Below are 19,248 nucleotides of genomic sequence, written 5' to 3' on the forward strand. Positions count from 1 at the left end.
AATTTTCATCAAACCAGGTGTCGTCAACTCGTCATATGCGAGTGCCTCTGGTGGTTTCCTGCCATACTCAATAATCATCAGTAACAAGGTTTCTCAGTTTTAGTCATTGTCATAATAGCATCATCACCATCACCTACCCATTCGCATCATTGTTCACTGTGAACCAGAACAAATGCAAGTAGGTAACATAGGAGACACACCCATCATGGCTATCATCATCATAACATCAATGGAAACATACATATCCATCAAAGCTATCAACATCGTAACATCAATAGAAACATACCTATCCATCAAAGCTATCATCATCATGATATCAATAGAGAGCATACATATCCTTTACTGCCATCATCATCATAAATTCAATAGAGACCAAACATAACCATTTATGCTACAATCATCATAATATCAATAGAGAACATGCATAACCATTAATGCTACAATCATCATAATACCAATAGATAACATACATAACCATTAATGCTATCTTCATCATAATATCAATGGAGAACATACATAAACATCACAACCACTAATAATAGATTCATGTGCCTGGATCCTCAACCTGAGGTCCTCAAAGAATAATGTGTGGCCCTTAGGGCTAAATAAATTTTAATGTCATATCACGGTCAGTCAACTAGAGCGGGGCACTTCATACTTGACACATAAGAAGATTTAAAGTGCCAAAAATATGCTCCCAAAAAAAAGGTGTATTCTGAATCTCCACTTTTCAAAATCGGGTGATTTTTTGCTACCTCAAAAAACGGGTACTAGTTAATTTTCTCATTTGATCGGTAACTATGTTTGATGTGGAAATTCAAATTTTCTCAATTTAATCAAGGCAAAATCAAATTGAGAATTTCTTGTTGCATTTTTCAACACAACATCTCTTCTAGATGAGCATTTTTTCACTATATCCTAAGCCACTCCTTGGTATGGTGACACCTCTTTGTGAACCCGAAAATTCAAGCCCTTTGACTCACATATGTAATACCCATACATATTGGCACCCCAACATTATCTTTTTCGAATTGCTTTCGAAACTAATTTGCATTCATTAAAACATATTTCCGATGATACAAAAAACCAAACGTAACATCATCATTGAAATATCTCTAAAGTCTACTGCTCCAAATACATCCAACATGCCCATAACATGCTGCAAAATACATACACAACTAGTGGGGGGCATCACTCCTCTAGATACCCAATTAGTTCCCCCCCCATAATCATCTACTAGGGGGGAATATTTCATGCTTTGGGGCATGATGGCCCCTCTAGCCGATTTACCAATTGATGACTACCGACAGTCAACCTAGGCCTTAATGGTTTAGGCAAGGTAGGTTATCCTCTCTATCATTGGGCAGTATGCCTATTTACCTCTCATATGAGCTATTTACAAATTTCATATAGTTGATGATCAGTACCATATATTGAAATATTCCAAGAAGAATTAAAACACTTATCTTTGGCCCTTTTCACCCTATTGAACTATTCTCAACTTTGATACTTCATTGGGAAGTCATTTTTTTCCATGAAACATTAAAGCCCCTTATTTTCAAATCGAATTTCTACATATTTACTTCCGTTACTTAGACACCATATTTTCCTTATACCTATTGAATTGTGTGTTGAAATTCCTTGTGAGTAAATCACTTTTACTCATGTACACGAGTTTCCCTTGGAGCTATCCTCTGTCGCATTTAGCATAGAGAAACATTTCCACGTTCATTGCATTTTCCTTCCATTCAAAGGAGCTAACCTTAGGGACCCCCACACTTGGTAGATGGACTAGCACATCGATCTCTTGAATATCCCATCTATCAAGTGTTAGAGCCTTCCTCGCATGGGCACCCCAACATCATAACCCCCATTTCATTTTGGTTCCCATGCCATTCAATCCCCTTTGGATTGGGAGTTTGGTTTGTCTTCATATCAAAGCCAACAACACATGCATTTATCATCATTATGTTGACAACACATGTCCCCTTGGACGCCCTACATTTAGTACCTCTTGGATTCATCCAAGAGGGCCTCATACTCCCATTATACTTTGTTCAATTAGTGGCAACATCATCTTGTCACTTTTGTTCAAAGAATACAAAAGATGAGTCACCATTATGTCCCATTGAGTCTATTCAGTACCACAACGAGTCCTATTATAGTATGTCAACCCCTCCGTGATTCGTACCTATCCTATATTGATAATATTTGAGCTCAAGATGTCCCATTGGTTTACTAATGTGTTTTTGAAATGTCTTTTCCTAGTAATTGATCATTCCCTATGGAATGATTTCAATCACTACTACGTCAACCTTTCATGTCATGCTCTGAACAAGGGGAGTCATAAGTCCACTCTTCATACCATTCTACCTACACTGGCTTCAGTCTCTATCAGTCACATTATACTTTCTAACGTGTGCCCTTATTGAGGATTCATCATTGCGTTGACTTTGGTGAGGATTCCTCTATTGAATTTAGCACATATATTCTAACGTATTGGTCTAAGAGGATAGTGTACCTTTGTGACAAGAGCCAACTTGTATTGGGCTTATGCTTACCATGCAACTATTTTTATTTCTTTATTTCAATTTAAAAAATTTATGGGCTGAGTGAGGGATAAAGGTTCCAAGGGACTGAGGGAGGTCAATTACTTGGGAAATTTAGCTTAATTGTTGAAGGAAGAAATTGTATTATTGGGACAACCATTGAAGGATGGTTGTTGAGATTTAATGAACTGGTATGATGTTTTTAATGGTTTAAAAACTACAAGCAAGGAACATAGCCCATACTTGTTGGAACCACATAGGACAGAACAAAGGACAAAAATTAATGACAACAAACAATGGGTAGAAGAGAAAAGAATTTGCATAGGAAGGGAGGAGATTGATTTGCACAAAACAAGAAGATAGAGAACGCAGGGGTTGAAGAGCAGCAGCAAAGCATGCAGACAAAATGCACACGCACATAGTTGTAGGAAGTTGTATTGAACAAAAAAAAGGGACACTTGTACAAAGACAAGGAGAGTTCGAGTAGGAATAACACATAGGCACAACAAATACGCATAGGAGGAATTGCTATACTTCCAACAACATACAATTCTATGAGCTACAATAGTGCAGAGAAGTAGCTAATACACCAAAAGGAAGGTAAAAAAAATGTGCATGAGCTTAACAAGCAGAGAGTGACACATGACAACAGTGTGGAGGACATTGATTTCATTCACCACTCTCATAAGACAATTATACTTTCGATTGATCAGTAAGAGAAAATAGGCTTCCTTCAGGTGAGGCTAATTCTCAGGATACCATGGGGGGCTAGGGGCCAGAGAGGGCCTCCTCTACATTCCCTTGACAACCTGGGGTAGAGGCTTAGGCCTTGGATTCATTATTAAGGAAGCTTTGGAGTCTCCATTGTTTACATCTCATTTGGCTTTGACAATGATTTATGGAGTCCCTTCATTGGGTGGAATCATTGTGTGGAATGTTGCCATGGTGGAGGTAAAGCCTTTGGATTCCCTGGAGTGTGTGAGTGGTTAATGGATAGTTGAAGGGTGGAGGCAACATACCTTTAGATTCCATGTGCATTGCTTGATTGCTAAGTAGCTGGTGGGTGGAGGTAGGAGGACCTATGGAGTCCCTATTTCAGCTGGCAATGGAGTTTATTCCCTTAAGCAAGATCATCTTAGTCCCTAGAATCTAGCTTGGGGGTGAAAGCTACTGTTATGAAACCAATTCAAGAAAAGATAGAAAAGATAGATCAACGCCTTAGAATTCAGCCTCTTCGAGGGGGCAACCTCCTTTACATTACATAAATGAACAATTCTTGGATGATACAAATGAAAAGACCTCCTTTCTATATATAGGAGTCTAAGGGGTTATAACATAATGAGAGCCGACATAACAATAATAATGTAAGGGCATAATAATAACAATAGTGGGCTTCTATGGGGCACAATAGTAACAATATGGGCACTACATGGGTACATCAATATAATAAGTGGGTTATACTAATAACAATAAGGGGTTACACTAGTAGTATAGGGGCCTAACAGCTACAAGTAGATTGGTAGTAGCTTGTCTATGTTTGGGTGGAGAGTTGTAGTATCAAACTTCGTTACCCATCTTCAACACATATCCAAGATAAGTATTCTTATGTATACAATTCTATAAATTTAGTTTCATTGTGAAAGCATGGTTGTTAAATGGTTTCTTGACAAGTCTTGGTTTACTTGTGTACATATGCTAAATTGTTGCTTATAATCCATATGAGGATTCATTTTATGTGAATGAGTGTTTTCATTAGGTTAATGGCCTTACACTAATACCTTGTTGTAGGGATTTGTTTAACTATGATAGTGTTGGAGTTCAACTACTTAAAGTGATTGTACAACAATGATTGTACATGTATGATATGCAATCTTGTTGAATGTATGTTGCATTGTTGAACAAGTTAGCATGGTGTTAGTGTGTTTATTATCTTACAGGACTAAAGGGAACGAGGCTTGTTTCCATCCCTGTGATTACGTGTGTTATGTGAATATACATTTTTATATGTGCATGAGTTGGAAATATGGTTCATTATCACCAACTGAGAGGACTAATTGAGCCTAAGAGAGAAGGTTTCTATTTTGTTTATGAGTTGTTACAACTCTCTTTGTTTTTGAGAAAGAATTGCTCTTGAAAGTGTCCTTGTTTCGACATCATTCTATTGAATAATTGTTTGCCACACCATGGATAAATGACCTTGAAATCCATTGTCAAAAGAGTGTTGGAACCAACCCTCGAAGAGCCTAAGAAAACCCAGATAAATCGTGGAAAAACAAAGTTTCTAGAATGTTGGAAAAAACTATAAAACAACTAAATTTAAGAACTCTTGACCCATAGGTTGGAGGTTGGGAGGTCGACTAGGTAGGTCGGACCTCAAAGGGTCTCTACCCATCCTGTGGTAGGCCAACCAGACTATGTTGTTGCAGAGCTCTGGAGGTCGGTTGGGTCGGTTGGGTCGGGAGGTCGTGGTCGGCCCAAAACTTTTATAGGACCCAAAGGAGGTCGAGCGTCAGGGGTCAGACCCAGGCTTGGAACACATTCATGAGTTGCAAAGCAGAACCTACCCTAACTAATTTGCTTAGCCACATGCCATGTGGGCCATTGTGTGGCTTGCCACATGGAGGCTAAGGTGATGTGGCAAGGTGAAAAGGGCTTATCTTTAAGAGGCCATAACTCTCAATCCATAAGTCAGACTGTGGGAAACTTTATATCGTTGGAATTGTCTCAATGAGATAGACGCAATGATGTTTTCTATTTGAAGTTTTAAGGAAGTTGGAAAAAGTAAAAAAATTTAGGTCTCATTCCTATAATTGTACCCTGGGAGTTGGACTTGTGTAGTGACTATCTCCTTCTAACTCTAGTTGGGTTATGGGGTTAGGAGGGTGTATTATAGTATGGTATTAGAGCATTGCAGTTCAACACTTGGACTGGATCAACTCTATTATGAGCAAGTTAACATCAAGGTTCTCGCAAGGCATTTCACGATGATTTTAGAAAATTAACGAAACTTATATTTAGGTGTTAAAAGTTGGTTTGGAATTAATTTATTGTGATTTCACATGCAACATAACTTTTATGATTAATAAGATTTTATTATTGATTAATGAACTAACTACTTGTGCTGACTGATATATATGTGTGTGTGTGGTGACTATGCATGCGAATGGGATAACATTGGTAGCTTGATTTGATTAATATTGATGTGCTAACATGGCTTGTTTTTCTACAACTAGGCTACTATGGTAGCTCCATGGGAGCAAGCTCATGGTCATGATTATGGTTATTTCATTATATTATTATGCATCTAACAGTTGTGCGTGAATGAAAACACATCACAAGCAACAAAAAATTAGAGGATGGAGATAGGAATGGTTCAGTATAATTCTGACAGGTCACAACATGGAAGAGGAAGGAATGGATGAGGAAGAAAGATCAATGGCGAATAGGGGAGGAGCCAACTCTCTTGACTGGTTGGATATCTTGAGGAGACTGAAGGTCGAGATAAGAAGCTTCAAGGGTAACAATGAGAAGTTGGTGAAGGCCCAAGAGAGGCAAATTGAGGTGAATGCAGTTATACTACAAAGCCTCTCAGACCTACAAAGGCAGAAGTAGCATGAGCTAGGGGCTAGCTATAGAGACAAGTTATCCATTTGGAATAAGAAGAGAAGACAAATGGGGTAGATGGTAGTAGGTCCAAGAAGAGGCACAGAAGGAAAAGTGAAGATATTGTGAAGGAAAATGCACCATTAAGCACCCCAAAAGGAAGAACCAACACCCATGGGCATCATTATGGTAGACATTCTAACTCAGCTACCAGGGGGCATCATTGTCATTATCATCATACTCATTGCCATCATTCTCATCATTATCATCATCAGATAAATAGGGAAAGAGACTCTAGGCCCAAAGAATTCAAGAAGACTAAGCCACCTACATTTGATGGGGAGGTGAAGGAATAAGAAGATGCAGAATCCTGGTTTCTTGGGATGAAGAAGTTCTTCAGAATTCATGATTATTCTGAGAACATGAAGGCAAATATAGCCACATATAGTCTCCTAGTTGTCTCTTGATCCTCCATTTTACTCCTTAATTTGTGTTCATTACTAAAGTCAATTGATAAGTCAAGGTTTGATCCCCTATCTACTCCCTAATTTAACTCATCTCTTAGATGGATATTCTTATGTTGGTTGTTGCCAAATGGAGGTTCTCTAAATTTCTCTAAAATTTAATTTATTAACCTTATTTTAATTCACCATCCTCTTCTCTTAATTAGGTTTAACTATTTTAGGATTAATATTTATCTTTACATTTATGTCCCTCTTCCCCTTTTTAGCTAATTAAACTACATTATCTACCCAATATTTTCCAACATGGGAAAGGTAGAAGTTTTTAAGGTAAAATATTTTATTTCTTCCTATGATCCTCTTAACCCAAGTTTTATTCTTGATTTAGTTACGTCGGTTTCTAACATCATTTACCCTTGATGTGAATTTACCTGGTTTTCATATCTTGATTATATTTATTAATTTATTACTTTTAATGATTCCAAGGGTGCCAAGTTTGGTCGTGCCCTTCAAGAACTTCCCTTGAATTTCCAAGGGTGTCACGCCTAACTATTTATTTGTGATGCCAAGGGTGCCAAGTTGGTCGTTCCCTTCAAGAAATTCCCTTGAAGTTCCAAGGGTGCCACGCCACTTGCCCTTCAAACATTCAGTGGCTATGAGGGGAAAGTATAGGTGCAACGACAGAGACCACTATAATCTCTTATGTTGTCTGCTATAGTGAGACTAATGGTGTTGGGGATCAAGGAATCTGCCTTGATGCGCACCCCCCAGTAAAATCTTCATGAGCGACCCAACTTTGGGACTTGCCCTCATGACATCGTGATCTTCAAGGTAAAGGTGTTTCAACCTTTCCAGCCCAAGCCACGACGAGAGTGCTGGTGGGTGAGATCAAGGCACTGTCCCACCCCTCCCATGCAGTTCCATCCAATTGTACAACCCCATCACCCATATGTGAGTCATTCGGCCAAGAAACTAATCTGTTCCTGCAACCACTAACATATCATCAGAATATAGATAAACATATATAACAGGGTTTAAAATTGACTTAGAATTTCAAAGATAAAATAATATAAATTTTCATCAAACTAGGTGTCGTCAACTCGTCATATGCGAGTGCCTCTGGTGGTTTCCTGCCATACTCAATAATCATCAGTAACAAGGTTTCTTAGTGTTAGTCATTGTCATAATAGCATCATCACCATCACCTACCCATTCGCATCATTGTTCATTGTGAACCAGAACAAATGCAAGTAGGTAACATAGGAGACACACCCATCATGGCTATCATCATCATAACATTAATGGAAACATACATATCCATCAAAGCTATCAACATCGTAACATCAATAGAAACATACCTATCCATCAAAGCTATCATCATCATGATATCAATAGAGAGCATACATATCCTTTACTGCCATCATCATCATAAATTCAATAGAGACCAAACATAACCATTTATGCTACAATCATCATAATATCAATAGAGAACATGCATAACCATTAATGCTACAATCATCATAATACTAGTAGATAACATACATAACCATTAATGCTATCTTCATCATAATATCAATGGGGAACATACATAAACATCACAACCACTAATAATAGATTCATGTGCCCGGATCCTCAACCTGAGGTCCTCAAAGAATAATGTGTGGCCCTTAGGGCTAAATAAATTTTAATGTCATATCATTGTCAGTCAACTAGAGCGGGGCACTACACCTGCACAACAATAGAAGTCTCTCCCCTAACATTTAAAAAAAATGTTCATACTTGACACATAAGAAAATTTAAAGTGCCAAAAATATGCTCCCAAAAAAAGGTGTATAATGAATCTCCACTTTTCAAAATCGGGTGATTTTTTGCTACCTCAAAAAAACGGGTACTAGTTAATTTTCTCATTTGATCGGTAACTATGTTTGACGTGGAAATTCAAATTTTCTCAATTTAATCAAGTCAAAATCAAATTGAGAATTTCTTGTTGCATTTTTCAACACAACATCTCTTCTAGATGAGCATTTTTTCACTATATCCTAAGCCACTCCTTGGTATGGTGACACCTCTTTGTGAACCCGAAAATTCAAGCCCTTTGACTCACATATGTAATACCCATACATATTGGCACCCCAACATTATCTTTTTCGAATTGCTTTCGAAACTAATTTGCATTCATTAAAACATATTTCCGATGATACAAAAAACCAAACTTAACATCATCATTGAAATATCTCTAAAGTCTACTACTCCAAATACATCCATCATGCCCATAACATGCTACAAAATACATACACAACTAGTGGGGGGCATCACTCCTCTAGATACCCAATTAGTTCCCCCCCATAATCATCTACTAGGGGGGAATATTTCATGCTTTGGGGCATGATGGCCCCTCTAGCCGATTTACCAATTGATGACTACCGACAGTCGACCTAGGCCTTAATGGTTTAGGCAAGGTAGGTTATCCTCTCTATCATTGGGAAATATGCCTATCTGCCTCTCAAATGAGCTATTTACACATTTCATATAGTTGATGATCAGTACCATATATTGAAATATTCCAAGAAGAATTAAAACACTTATCTTTGGCCCTTTTCGCCCTATTGAACTATTCTCAACTTTGATACTTCATTGGGAAGTCATTTTTTTCCATGAAACATTAAAGCCCCTTATTTTCAAATCAAATTTCTACATATTTATTTCCGTTACTTAGACACCATATTTTCCTTATACCTATTGAATTGTGTGTTGAAATTCCTTGTGAGTAAACCACTTTTACTCATGTACACGAGTTTACCTTGGAGCTATCCTCTGTCGCATTTAGCATAGAGAAACATTTCCACGTTCATTGCATTTTCCTTCCATTCAAAGGAGCTAACCTTAGGGACCCCCACACTTGGTAGATGGACTAGCACATCGATCTCTTGAATATGCCATCTATCAAGTGTTAGAGCCTTCCTCGCATGGGCACCCCAACATCATAACCCCTATTGCATTTTGGTTCCCATGCCATTCAATCCCCTTTGGATTGGGAGTTTGGTTTGTCTTCATATCAAAGCCAACAACACATGCATTTATCATCATTATGTTGACAACACATGTCCCCTTGGACTCCCTACGCCTCATACTCCTATTATACTTTGTTCAATTAGTGGCAACATCATCTTGTCATTTTTGTTCAAAGAATACAAAATATGAGTCACCATTATGTCCCATTGAGTCTATTCAGTACCACGACGAGTCCTATTATAGTATGTCAATCCCTCCGTGATTCGTACCTATCCTATATTGATAATATTTGAGCTCAAGATGTCCCATTGGTTTACTAATGTGTTTTTGAAATGTCTTTTCCTAGTAATTGATCGTTCCCTATGGAATGATTTCAATCACTACTACGTCAACCTTGCATGTCATGCTCTGAACAAGGGGAGTCATAAGTCCACTCTTCATACCATTCTACCTGCACTGGCTTTAGTCTCTATCAGTCACATTATACTTTCTAACTTGTGCCCTTATTGAGGATTCATCATTGCGTTGACTTTGGCGAGAATTCCTCTATTGGATTTAGCACATATATTCTAAGGTATTGGTCTAAGACGATAGTGTACCTTTGTGACAAGAGCCAACTTGTATTGGGCTTATGCTTACCATGCAACTATTTTTATTTCTTTATTTCAATTTAAAAAATTTATGGGCTGAGTGAGGGATAGAGGTTCCAAGGGACTGAGGGAGGTCAATTACTTGGGAAATTTAGCTTAATTGTTGAAGGAAGAAATTGGATTGTTGGGACAACCATTGAAGGATGGTTGTTGAGATTTAATGAAATGGTATGATGTTTTTAATGGTTTAAAAACTACAAGCAAGGAACATAGCCCATACTTGTTGGAACCACATAGGACAGAACAAAGGACAAAAATTAATGACAACAAACAATGGGTAGAAGAGAAAAGAATTTGCATAGGAAGGGAGGAGATTGATTTGCACAAAACAAGAAGATAGAGAACACAGGGGTTGAAGAGCAGCACCAAAGCATGCAGATAGAATGCACACGCACATAGTTGTAGGAAGTTGTATTGAAAAAAAAAGGGGACACTTGTACAAAGACAAGGAGAGTTCGAGTAGGAATAACACGTAGGCACGACAAATACGCATAGGAGGAATTGCTACACTTCCAACAACATACAATTCTATGAGCTACAATAGTGCAGAGAAGTAGCTAATACACCAAAAGGAAGGTAAAAAAAGTGTGCATGAGCTTAACAAGCAGAGAGTGACACATGACAACAATGTGGAGGACATTGATTTCATTCACCACTCTCATAAGACAATTATACTTTCGATTGATCAATAAGAGAAAATAGGTTTCCTTCAGGTGAGGCTGATTCTCAGGATACCATGGGGGGCTAGAGGGCAGAGAGGGCCTCCTCTACATTCCCTTGACAACCTGGGGTAGAGACTTAGTCCTTGGATTCCTTATTAAGGAAGCTTTGGAGTCTCCATTGTTTACATCTCATTTGTATTTGACAATGATTTATGGAGTCCCTTCATTGGGTGGAATCGTTGTGTGGAATGTTGCCATGATGGAGGTAAAGCCTTTGGATTCCCTGGAGTGTGTGAGTGGTTAATGGATAGTTGAAGGGTGGAGGCAACATACCTTTAGATTCCATGTGCATTGCTTGATTGCTAAGTAGCTGGTGGGTGGAGGTAGGAGGACCTATGGAGTCCCTATTTCAGCTGGCAATGGAGTTTATTCCCTTGAGCAAGACCATCTTAGTCCCTAGAATCTAGCTTGGGGGTGAAAGCTACAAGTAGCTTGTCTATGTTTGGGTGGAGAGTTGTAGTATCGAACTTCGTTGCCCATCTTCAACATATATCCAAGATAAGTATTCTTATGTATACAATTCTATAAATTTAGTTTCATTGTGAATGCATGGTTGTTAAATGGTTGCTTGACAAGTCTTGATTTACTACAGTACATATGCTAAATTGTTGCTTATAATCCATATGAGGATGCATTTTATGTGAATGAGTGTTTTCATCAGGTTAATGGCCTTACACTAATACCTTGTTGTAGGGATTTGTTTAACTATGATAGTGTTGGAGTTCAACTACTTAAAGTGATTTTATAACAATGATTGTACATGTATGATATGCAATCTTGTTGAATGTATCTTGCATTGTTGAACAAGTTAGCATGGTGTTAGTGTGTTTATTATCTTACAGGACTAAAGGGAACGAGGCTTGTTTCCATCCCTGTGATTATGTGTGTTATGTGAATATACATTTTTATATGTGCATGAGTTGGAAATGTGGTTCATTATCACCCAACTGAGAGGACTAATTGAGCCTAAGGGAGAAGGTTTCTATTTTGTTTATGAGTTGTTACAACTCTCTGTGTTTTTGAGAAAGAATTGCTCTTGAAAGTGTCCTTGTTTCGACATCATTCTATTGAATAATTGTTTGCCACACCATGCATAAATGACCTTGAAATCCATTGTCAAAAGAGTGTTGGAACCAACCCTCGAAGAGCCTAAGAAAACCTAGATAAATCGTCGAAAAACAAAGTTTCTAGAATGTTGGAAAAAACTATAAAACAACTAAATTTAAGAACTCTTGACCCATAGGTTGGAGGTTGGGAGGTCGACTAGGCAGGTCGGACCTCGAAGGGTCTCTACCCATCCTGTGGCAGGCCAACCAGACTACGTTGTTGCAGAGGTTTGGAGGTCAGTTGGGTCGGTTGGGTCGGGAGGTCATGGTCGGCCCAAAACTTTTATAGGACCCAAAGGAGGTCGAGCGTTAGGGGTCAGACCCAGGCTTGGAACACATTCATGAGTTGCAAAGTAGAACCTACCCTGACTAATTTTCTTAGCCACATGCCATGTGGGCCATTGTGTGGCTTGCCACGTGGAGGCTAAGGTGACGTGGCAAGGTGAAAAGGGCTTATCTTTAAGAGGCCATAACGCTCAATCCATAAGTCAGAATGTGGAGAACTTTATATCGTTGGAATTGTCTCAATGAGATAGACACAATGATGTTTTCTATTTGAAGTTTTAAGGAAGTTGGAAAAAGTAAAAAAAATTAGGTCTCATTCCTATAATTGTACCTTGGGAGTTGGACTTGTGTAGTGACTACCTCCTTCTAACTCTAGTTGGGTTATGGGGTTAGGAGGGTGTATTATAGTATGGTATTAGAGCATCGCAGTTCAACACTTGGACTGGATCAACTCTATTATGAGAAAGTTAACATCAAGGTTCCCGCAAGGAATTTCACGATGATTTTAGAAAATTAACGAAACTTATATTTAGGTGTTAAAAGTTGGTTTGGAATTAATTTATTGTGATTTCACATGCAACATAGCTTTTATGATTAATAAGAGTTTATTATTGATTAATGAACTAACTACTTGTGCTGACTGATATATATGTGTGTGTGTGGTGACTATGCATGCAGATGGGATAACATTGGTAGCTTGATTTGATTAATATTGATGTGCTAACATGGCTTGTTTTTCTACAACTAGGCTACTATGGTAGCTCCATGGGAGCAAGCTCATGGTCATGATTATGTTTATTTCATTATATTATTATGCATCTAACAGTTGTGTGTGAATGAAAACACATCACAAGCAACAAAAAATTAGAGGATGGAGATAGGAATGGTTCAGTACAATTCGGACAGGTCACAACATGGAAGAGGAAGGAATGGATGAGGAAGAAAGATCAGTGGGGAATATGGGAGGAGCCAACTCTCTTGACTGGTTGGATATCTTGAGGAGATTGAAGGTCGAGATAAGAAGCTTCAAGGGTAACAATGAGAAGTTGGTGAAGGCCTAAGAGAGGCAAATTGAGGTGAATGCAGTTATACTACAAAGCCTCTCAGACCTACAGAGGCAGAAGTAGCATGAGCTAGGGGCTAGCTATAGAGACAAGTTATCCCTTTGGAATAATAAGAGAAGACAAATGGGGTAGATGGTAGTAGGTCCAAGAAGAGGCACAGAAGGGAAAGTGAAGATATTGTGAAGGTAAATGCACCATTAAGCACCCCAAAAGGAAGAACCAACACTCATGGGCATCATTATGGTAGACATTCTAACTCAGCTACCAGGGGGCATCATTATCATTATCATCATACTCATTGCCATCATTCTCATCATTATCATCATCAGATAAATAGGGAAAGAGACTATAGGCCCAAATAATTCAAGAAGGCTAAGCCACCTACATTTGATTGGGAGGTGAAGGAATAAGAAGATGCAGAAGCCTGGTTTCTTGGGATGAAGAAGTTCTTCAGAATTCATGATTATTCTGAGAACATGAAGGCAAAGATAGCCACATATAGTCTCAAGGGAAGAGAAAACATATGGTGGAAGGATTTGAAGAATTCCATAGGCATCACAAAAGAAAGATGGAGCTGAAATGAGTTTGAAGACTCTTCAGAGATAATTACTTATCAGATAGATTTTATGACAACAAGGCAAAGTGTTTTTGTGAATTGAAGATGGGATAATTGTCATATGAAGAGTATATTACTAGATTCCTTGAGTTGCTAAGATATGTGCCATATCTCAAGGATAAGAAGGCAAAATTTCATTGCCTTATTAGTGGGCTACCCATGTCATTCAAAGACTACATCGAGTTTTATGAGCCTCAAAAGTTGGACAATGCAATGAAGAAATTGAAGCATTGTTATGAGCAGGCAATTGGAAATTAAAAGGCAATGAGAAATACAAGAAGAAATGGCTAAAAAAAGTTGTTGATAGAAAGGAAAATGCAACCTCAACGCATGAAGGTCGATTTCAACAAAAAATTGGTCAAGGGGAGAAAGGTCATGTGCATCTACCTACAGGAGATCAATGCAGGTTTGAATAAAAAGAACCACTAAAGTGTTGGACGTCTGGTGAGAAGCCATGAGAACCACTGGAAAAGAGATTGACTACATCAGAAAATTGTTGGACCTCAGATTTACAACACATAGGAAGCTTAGGCAACGGGTGACGTAACAAAGAGCAAGCCCATAATTTATGTAGCGGTGGATAGTCGCCAGGCAGACCACCGAGCGCTCATCATTGAGATGGAAGTTAAGTTGTGCAACAAAGTTGTTTCCATTTTAATTGATCTAGGTTCTAACTACATTTATGTAAGTCGAGAACTTGTAGAAGAGTGCCAGTTAACCAAGGAAATGCATGTAGAACCATGGTTGGTTCAGTTGGAAACATGAACCAAAAGAAGAATTAATTATTGGGTGAAGTCATGTGCATTTGAGCTCAACAACATGCCAACATTCGCACATTTAAAATTAATGTCGTTGGGTGCATACAACATGCTATTGGGTATGGATTGGTTGTACGAGCACCACACTAAAGTGGACTACTTTGATAAAAAAGTTGAGTTCTTAGATGAACAGGGAGAAAGAAGAATTTTATAGGGCAAAAGAAACCCTACCTCAGTGAGGCTGATCACGACTACGCAAGCCAAGTGCAACAACATGAATGGATGCATGTTGTTTGCAGTGCAAATATCTAGTGATGAGAAAGCTAGCAACAATATCAAGAATGAGGAAGGTGAGCTACTTAAAATATATCTAGCTCTGCAACAGTATGAAAATGTGTTTCCAACAGAGGTTCGTAGATTACCTCCTCATGGAGAGGTATATTTCTCTATTGGGTTGATGCCTGGAGCAGCACCAACATCCAAGGCACCATATAGGATGAACACTCCTGAGTTGGTTGAGTTAAAATTGCAACTAAAGGAGATGCTAGATAAGGGCTACATAAGGCCAATTGTGTCTCCATGGGGAGCACCAGTGCTATTTGTGAAGAAGAAGGATGGCACCCTTAGACTATGTATTGATTACAGACAATTAAACAAGGTGACCATAAAGAATAGGTATACATTTCCACGGATTGATGATTTATTTGACCAATTGAGGAGAGAAACAATATTCTCCAAGATCACCTTTAGTTTAGGATACCATCAAGTGCACATCAAGGAGGAAGACATCCATAAGATCGCATTCTGACCAAGATACGAGCATTATGAGTTTGTAGTGGTACCCTTTTGGCTTAATGATGCCCCAGCTACATTCACGTGCTTAATGAACAATTTGTTGCATCTTTATTTGGACAAGTTTGTCATTGTTTTTTGTGACAATGTATCGGTGTACTTTGTTGTAGCTCAATTTTGCACATTCATATTTCTAAAAAAATTCCCAAACAAGCGCTCCAGCAAGAAATTAAATCCAGGGGAAAAGGATAATGATGGTTTTCAATATATATTGAATGGTTTTCATGGCTCTAGTGATGTTAGTTTGTTTCAAGATCATTGCCTACCATGATCCATGACAAATTGAATGTAGCATATGAAGAAAATGGTGGGTAAGTGGTTAAAAAACATCTTATTCAAGGTGCTTACAGGGAGGGCAACGTTCCCATTGGAACTTATGATATCACATGTCAAAATTTATGATTTTTGTTAAAAAAATGTTATAATTTGGCCAAAAATTGGCTTTTATAATGTTATTGGTACTCTCGGACAAAGACGACAGGTTATTGGTCATTGTTCTATATTAAAAATAAGATTTTAAAAGCCTTTTCATGCTCTCAAAGTTCAAGGTTATTTTTATAAAAAGTTATTGGATTGTATGAACAAACCCAATTTCCAAGTTTATAGCCACGATTGTCACTTTATACACCATCAAAATCCACCAAACACAATGACCCAATTTCCAAGTTTATAGCCACGATTGTCACTTTATACACAATCAAAATCCACCGAACCCAACACATCGAGCACCAAAGTCAAGGAGGAGGAGTCCACATGGAAGACACCCATACTACATTGCACAATGCATTGAAAGCTTTTATGGGCAATGAGGATTATAACGAAATAGACTATATAACCCTACACAAATGTGGGATTAATTGTTTGAGTGCAAATACTAATGAAAGAACTGTTTGAAACCAAAGATTCACGTTCAGTAGAAACCGCCCAAAGTTTCTCAAGGCTGCCATATGATTGAATTAAATTGACAACAGGACAATTTATTTGTAATGGCAAGAGATCAAAGTCATGAATGCTTGAATCGAGATTTAGTATGTTGCACGAAGATTGAAGTCCCACGTTGAAACCCAAAAGCCAGCGGAAGAATATTTTCGCCATTAAAGCAAACACCTCAGGCCCTTAGAGAAAACATGCCCGTATCACGCCCATCATGAACTTCATCCTTTCAATGAACATTCGGGGGTTGGGGGCATTACAAAAATTCCTCGCCCTCAAGGAGCTTTTCCTTTTTTCATGTCCATACATCATTCTCATACAAGAAACTATGCACCCGGCTCGACAATCGATAGACTATTTCAGGCAGATGCTCCCAACCTGACATATGGTAGCCACTGATGCAGTTGGGTGGTCGAGGGGTTTGGGTTAGGATGAAGGCTTTTTTTTCTTCAGTTGGTATTCTTATGGCGGGGCACATTAGGGGCCTGCCGGGGAGGATACATATTTTAAATGTATACTCCCCTTACAGGGATTGGGACATTTTTTGGCGCAACATATGTTCTTCTGGAATATTACATCTGATTTCTCTAATATTGGTGGGATATTTGAACTGCACTATTGGGTTGGATGAAGTATGGGGGCAGACCCGAAGTATTGATAGCATGGCTGAAATGTTAATAAATTTTCTTTGATCATAACCTGATTGATATATTCCCTCCAAAGATTGTGCCTACCTGGGATAACGGTAAGGATGGACTGGAATATGTTGCAAAGAGGCTGGACCGTTTTCTAATTCACAAACAAATGGTGGAGAAACTTGCCTTTGTTCAATCCTGTATTGTTAATAACTTTACATCGAACCATCACCCCATCATCCTAACATGGCATCATGGGGATATAAGATTTGGCATGCCATTTAAATTTAATCGGGTCTGGTTAGAAGACCCTGATTTTGAGGCCCTAATAAGAGCTCACTGGAAACGGGATAGAGTGGCCAATATATCTCCCATGGTTGATATTTTGAATAGAATCCGTGCCTTGAAGGACGTGGTTAAGGTATGGGAACTAGGAAGAAGTCACAACAGAAAAAGTAGCTGAATGATATTGCCACGGCCCTGGTGTCTCTTCAACATCACATGGTCTCACATTTCCCATCTATCACTATGCAGAATGAAATACGTGCACTAGAGCTTAAAAATAAGAAAATCTTGCATCAAATGGAAATGACTTGGAGACTTAAGAGCCGGGCTATATGGATCTGGGAGGGTGATAAGAACACTAAGTTTTTTCACCGCTATGCAAACCATAGAAGGAAGGTTAATACTATTTGGGAGATATCAGATGTTGATGGTAATTGCTTTCAGTCTCAACATGAGATTACTAATCTGGTGGTTACTCATTTTGAACAAGCCTATAGGCGCAGGGATCTTGAATGCGGGGAGGAGCAAGTTTGGGGGGTAAGTGAATACCCTTTGATGTTTGATGAGGAGGAAAACTTGGCACTTTACAAGGCTGTCTCGGTCGAAGAGATACATCAGGTGCTAAAATCGCTGAAGGGGGACAAAATCCCGGGTCCAGATGGCTGGACAATCGAACTTTTTGTCCATTTTTATGATATTTTCTAGGATGATCTTCTTAACATGGTGGAGGAGACAAGACAGCGGGGGTTTATTCACTCTCACATTAATTCTACATACATTGCTCTCATCCCTAAGAAGGTACCAACATGCACATTTTCTGACTTTCGCCCTATCTCACTCTGCAATCTTATATATAAGATTATCTCAAAGACAATTGCTTCCAGGATGAAGCACATATTATCGAAGTACATTTCCTCGGAACAATATGGTTTCTTACAGAACAAACAAATTCACGATGTTGTGGCTATCACACAAGAAAGCTTACACTCCATACATGTTAAAAAAATGAATGCAGTTGTTATGAAGGTCGATCTAAAAAAGGTATATGTCTGCTTAAATTGGGGATATCTTTGGATGGTCCTTCATAAGATTGGGATACAGACCAGTGGCGCGAAGTGGATAATGGCATGCGTTACTAATGTCAGGTATGCTGTTGTTGTTAATGGATATCCATCTCGTTTTTTTAGGGCGGGTAGGGGACTTAGACAGGGATGCTCACTTTCTCCCCTTTTATTTATTCTTGCTATGGACGGTCTAAGTCTACAAATTAAAAAAGATATGGCAGAGGGCCAATTTGATGCTTTGCACATAGGTAGACAAATTTCTATATCTCACAATTTTTTTGTTGATGATATTCTGATCATGGGAATGATCGATAGATTTAAATGGCTCACATTATCACATATCTTCAACAAATTTGGTCGGGCCACGGGCCTCATTATGAATGTTCTTAAATCTACAATTTTATATGGCACATGTAATATGAATGACATTGCATATATACAGAGAATTTTTGGGGTGGGCGCAGATTCACTGGCTGTGGGCATGAAATATCTGGGATATCGCTTAAAGCCTTGGAAATATAGGAAAAACGACTGGATATGGCTGGTCGATCGATTTCACAAGAAAATTAGGGGTTGGGAATTCAGGTGCCTCTCATTGGCAAGATGTATTACTCTCACTTAGTCGATGCTCAACCAGCTGGGAGTCTATTGGG

This window comes from Pinus tabuliformis, chromosome J, assembly GCF_031772625.1.
Source record: "Pinus tabuliformis cultivar Carrire ecotype Pingquan chromosome J, CPIR1, whole genome shotgun sequence".
Classification (NCBI taxonomy): domain Eukaryota; kingdom Viridiplantae; phylum Streptophyta; class Pinopsida; order Pinales; family Pinaceae; genus Pinus; species Pinus tabuliformis.